Here is a 6,177-nt window from a genome sequence, read left to right as displayed (position 1 = left end):
CATCTGCGTGTTATGTTCCTAATGACCTTGTTTTCCTTCACCGCGCATTGTGAGAACTGTGCATTGTGAGAACTCAAGAAGTTGCTATCGGCTATCGCCTCGAGCAACTCTTACGCTTCTTTCGTGCTCTCCAAACTTCCCGCGTGTGTCCATAACTCGATATACGCACGGTAAGCATGAACCAATTCTTTATTATCTGAGGATCCAACGGAATTTTTGGTCTTATCAGTTTTTACCTGGCTTTCAAATTAAATTACACGCCCCATTTGAGGGAAGAGAGAGTGATTTTCCTTAATTAATTCTGCTGCAATATCGAAAATGTTCTTTCCTTGTTTAAAAAAGCATAGTGTTAGTGTTCTTCCGAAATAAAAAAAGGCTTAGATTTACAAACTTTCAAAATTTCACAGAGCCTAGACGATAAAAGAATGCGCATGCGTTTAGATCAGGGGATTTCTTTCGTAAATGTTTATGTACAGCGGGAAACCAGATGGCTCATTTTCGATCGCTGTTACTACCCTGACACTGAAATTTCTTCCAAAAATGTTGTATATGTTGTGCTTGAAGTTGACTGAGAAGATTTAGTACAGAAGAGCAACATAAATTAGAACTTGAGGTTAGAACTATTGTTTTACATGTCACTGACACATAAAAGTTTTGATTTGACTTGTCCTCCGAATGTCCATTGGAAGCGATTTCGAATGCTAAGCTGCATCCTGCCAATTGTGACCTTTATGTGCGATATATTATTGGCCTGAGGTCGGATACCCTGTCCAACACAAAGCAGTACTTTTACCTCCTTGTTGCCAGATGTTTCATATGGTCCTGCAAAACAAAGAAAATGCTAGCTAAAAAAAAGAAAGATTTCAGAGCTTTCTGTAGTCTTTAGTACCTTTTGAATCTTAAACCTCAACGCTGACCAGGTACTGGGTTTTCCATTGGATCGCGGGCTCAAGCCAGGTTATTTCTCTGGGGGAGAGGGAGGGAGTACATGCAAAGGCAAAAATTTCGGCGAAAATTAAACCCTGACGCGTTGTTAACTTTTCTGCCGACATATTCCCTGCACAATCGTCTCTTCGAAAGTTCCTGCGTACGTAATTTCTACAATCTTGGGTACACTCATTAGGCATGGTTTGTTAAAATGTAACTAGAAAAAATAGTGAAACCACACATTGAACAATCATATGCTGACAATTGATCATTGTTTGAGTTTCTGATCCAGGGAAAAATATCCTCTTTTCATTGTTGGTTAATTATGAAATCGGGAGCTCTGCTTTTACGTTTGGCTAAATCTTTGTATTATTGGCTTTTTGTGTGTGACTTCGTAGAAACTGCTGGCGACTCTCTTTTTCGTGCAGAGTGCACTTATTACACTATGGCTATAAGGCATAAAGGCAGTAAGGCAATAACTCATAAGGCATTATGGCAATAAGGTATAAACTTTAATGTTTGTATAATTAATTAATTTCAATTACTTAATTAGGCTTGCAGCAAGGGGATAGGATAGGGTAGATTGGGGTAGATGCTTGTGAGCACTACGTAAGATGGGGAGTGCGTGTACCTACGTTACTTCTTTGATCACCTCAAAAAGCTATATATTTGTTTCAGAAAGCCCCTTGCTCTCCTTGTGGTACTTTTTCTCTTTAGAACAAAACCAATATTTGCTCTAAATGCATGCGCAGATTAATAAGCGTTAGTGTCAACTGCATATCAGGTGGAAGATTTATTTCATACAAGATCACACACTAACGTTGAGCGCTTTTCCTTGAGGTAGAACCCTAGTAAGTCATACGCATGCGTTCTAGCATCGTTAGCACGATACAAGGATGTTACTGTGACTGTGTGTCTTTTGGAATTACGCCTAACTTGGTTCAAGAAATATCATCTGTTGTTTCCAACCTACACTAGTGCGTTTATTTCATCCTTTAATTGTCTCTATCAAAGAGACCAAAATGTTCACACCAGCAGCCGAAACTCTCCCGCGTAAGTGGCATTAAAACTTGTCAAATTGAACAAAAACCCAGGAAACTGCTCAAATATTGCTGCAGACTCCGTGGCACCTACTGAAAGTATAAATTTTATCAGTCTCTGAGGGGACTCGTTCACCGATGAAGGATATAATCTCGGTCAAGTAGCGCTGTTTACTTTCAATACCTCTCGTTGAAACGCTTCTCAGTTGTAGTAATCGATATCAGAGTGTTTTTAAATTTAAGTAGTTTTATTGTTAACGCCAAAGGTGGCAACAGAACGTGCTGTTCCGTTGCAATTTAATAATTAGATTAGTTCTTGTTTATCGGTCAAAAGAAAATTTGCGTTTTAAATAAAGCAAATCGTTCCTCTTCCATTTCTTCATCCGACATTCAACTTTCTTCCATCTATCTCCAGCTGTGAAAAGAATACAAGCACATCTTCCGTGTGTTTTCGAGTAAACAAGAGTTTTAGGTTACATACCTTTGTGAGGAAAACAAAAGTATAAAGCTACAAACGTTTTCGTGAAGAGTAAAATTGTCAAGTTCGCTACTTAAATGTATTATTTAATTTAAAATGAGCAAAAATCAACGTAAAACACTACAGTAAAATTCGAGAGCTGTCTTGACAAACGGTAATTAATTGTAAGTTATTCTTGGACTGTGAATGAAAATACACATCAAGCATACACACTGCTAAGATTATGTCTCATCAAAATCCCCAGCTGACTAGCAAGGTCAGTACAAACCAGGAGTGAATAGCAGGGGTTATATAGGAACTGTGTCATGAGTACTGCGTCAGAGCTATACATTACACTGTGCACTATCTGAGATTGTCTCACTAGTTTATTATCATGGTTCCGCGTTTTCTACCAAAGATCGTGACAATGACAACTATCACAGCAGTTGTACCACATCATTCAAGTCCGCCTAGTGATACAATAACTGCCTACGCTCCACCCTAAATGGTCCTTTTTTTTTTTGCAATTTTTTTTTTAATTGCACATATAGTACAGTACAATAAGACACACAACTTTCTAACAATACTTTATTTTACGATAACTGCAGAAATTCTCGCGCGCTCATTGGCTAATTTTTATCGTCAAGATGCGGACAGACTCATGAATTTATAAATTATGCGATTCGTCAACGAGCGAGAGCGGACAATTTGACAATCTGTTATCTTAAAAAACAAATTGACGTCAGTTTTTCATGCGTCTGTCCTGTTGTTGACAATGAATTTCGTCATAACATTGTCAAAGCAGTCTGCGGATCCACTCGGCTATCGCCTCGTGGATCCCCAGCTACTTTGACAATGTTATGACGAAATTCATCATCAATAACAGGACAGACGCATGAAAAACTGACGTCAATTTGTTAACTTACAGATACCGAATTACAGTATGTTGCTTACAATAGACTAGTTACAATAAATTACATTACTAAACGTACACTACATACACATAAATTACTTACAATACATTACTCACAGAATACTACTTACAATGCGTTACATACAATAGAGTCACGTTTACAATACTTTTTCGGGAGAGGGGTTCAAGAAAAAACGTAAATGGTCCTTACCATCCAGGCAAAATTCTAAAAGCTGGCAAGGTATGGTCTGGTACAACTGGAAAAGCTACAACTAATCTGCTAAACGAGCTGAGATGAAAATCAAACCAGTTAAGAACAAGGCTTGATTGCAGTTGTACGGTTTCGATAAATTTTAGATTGAGAAGGATTAGTCGTTTGAAATTCGTGTGCCACTAGGAAACCTAGACTGATGTCAGATCTTAATGAAATTAGCTGAGAACCACGAAATCAGTTTAAGCCAATAAATAAGTAAATAAATACTAGCGAATTGAGTATCGTCCATTGTCTTTCAAAGCGGCATCAATCAGTAAAAGCACGCTGATGCTTAATCTTAAATGTGGTGAAGGTGATGGGTGTATATGAATTCTTACCTTTACCTGAACATTTGCCTTCAATGTAAGAGCTTATATCAGATCAGGAAACAATAAAAGGTGTCGGAATGCAGTCTTCTTTTGTCTTCTTCATATGTTGCACGTAGCACATTTGTCTGCTGTCCCAAATCTCTAACTGTCTTCTCAAAACCGCGAGCTATTGAGCTTTTAGCCATGTAGAACAGCCAGTTTAGTAGAGTCTTCGTTGACGGACGGTGAGGCGCGAAGGAGTCCCGCGCGAAGGATCGAACTTCAGTAGAATCAAATTACGACGAGTGCCCCGCCTAGTGAAACTGATAAAAGTAGGTTTTGTTATTCTTGGATTTCGTTCTAAGAAAAGTTCGAAATAAAAAACCGTCCTGGAAATACCATATCCTAGTGAAACTTTGTGTTAGACGCAGTCAGGTAAAAACTAGAATAAGTACCGGCGTATTTTGACGGGCAGAACATTTTGAGCGTTCAATTTTCGATCATATTGATGATTTTGAGCGCTCCACAGTTGTTCAGGAACACGCCATAACCCCATCACTCCAAACGTAATAATCTCGGCTGACACGGTTATTCAGATTTCTAAGGTGGCAGTTAAAAAATTAGCGATTTCAACAGGCAAAAAGGCTGAAAAGGAGAAATTTAAGTAACGTCAGGGTTCTTTCCATTCTTCAGCTTTTAAGCACCGTGAAAGAAAACGAGGTAATAATACTCAATGATGCTTTTACGTTTAGTCTCAGATAAAAATCTGAGACTGATTCTACGTCCTGTGAGTAAATCGTACAGTATCATGGACTCCTGAAAATATGAAGATATACTTCCTTTGAAGACGTGCGTGCAATGGACAACAAATTATTGCATGAAACTATTTATGAAATTAATGTCAGAAGCTGCTCAGGTTGGGTACTTTTCGGAAATTTGGGTTGGTGATGTGAGGCCAACATCCTGAAACCCTTACCCCACTTCAGATGTAAATATGCAATTTGCCTACCCTATTTTAGAACTGACCTAAAAATCGGACACGTAATGCTTTTCCTGAAGGTATTAAAAATCCGAAATGCTTCGGTTTGACTAAATATTTGACTCAAAGAATTCCCAAGGTTAATTCCTCGCACTTGTCAAGAGATGAATAATGACAATTGCTGACGAGACTGCCGCGAATCATACTCTATTTCGAACCCAAAAGGTCAAAATTCATATCATAGTCACACCAAAGAGGCTCAGAAACCTTACGCAGCACGTAGCTTTATAGCTCCTTTAGATGTGGCTTGTGAACAGGCTCTCTAGTTGAGAATGGGGCGAAGAGAAAGCAGGAAGAAAGCGGATAGAAGAGAGAGTACGGGGAAGAGAGTGGAGGGGAGAGCCTGTGGACAAAAAATTGAAACCGCCGTTCAGCCCCAACCCAACCTCCACCCCATTCCCCCCTCAGCCACTTCACTCTTATCCAGTTCCCTCTCGACCCTTTCAGCCTGTTCACAGGCTACTTTAAACGTGAGTACCAACCCTAGTCCCTCAACACTCTCTTCTTCCACCCCAACATTCAAAGCAGCTTTTATCGTGCTTTTACTGCAACTTGCCTTACAGATTTTGCCTTTCCCAACATTTTTACACAATGGTACGTGAATGAAGTGTTAAGTGTGTGTGTTCCCCTTGACAACGACAAGAAAGGTTTTAGTAAAATGGCATCAAAGAAAAAAAATGAAATTTATGTCGTTTCACATCTTCTCCTGGACATGAATAACCAGTTTATCACTAACAGCTGACTCGTTTGTCTTCTGTAGTAGAATTCTTATAAATTATCCGCGTAGGAAAACTGCCGCTCTACCATTCTAAATCTACAGAAGTGTAGCATCTCTCGTAAGCTTGTAATTCTCTTCATTGTTAGCAGCTGTTATTGTTTTAGGGCTAGGGGCATTGTTTCTGTTGTTTGTTCTATTGTTCTCTCAAGGGGTAGCAAGCCATTCATGTGAGACCTTACGAGAGCTGCTACAGCCCCCTAAATTTGGTCCGGGGAAAAAAAACTCAAAGGCGCCCGTTTGTGCTTGTTACTCAATATTCCGTCCACGTATATCGAACTGGAGTTCCCATAAAAAATCCAGTCCTGTAGAATATTTGCGTAGTTATTTGTTTACCCAGTGTTTTTTCTGTTTTACTAATTTATCTCTTTACTGATAAAAAAAGTGAGAGGGGAGATAAAGCTTCCCAGCCCCTACCCCCTGGGCGGTACCTGTATGCAGCGCCAATCACAGGCGGCCCAAGCG

Source organism: Orbicella faveolata, unplaced genomic scaffold (assembly GCF_042242905.1).
Source record: "Orbicella faveolata isolate gen_17 unplaced genomic scaffold, um_ofav_v1 contig_3, whole genome shotgun sequence".
In the NCBI taxonomy this organism is placed as follows: domain Eukaryota; kingdom Metazoa; phylum Cnidaria; class Anthozoa; order Scleractinia; family Merulinidae; genus Orbicella; species Orbicella faveolata.
Note: the sequence above shows the minus strand (reverse complement) of the source record.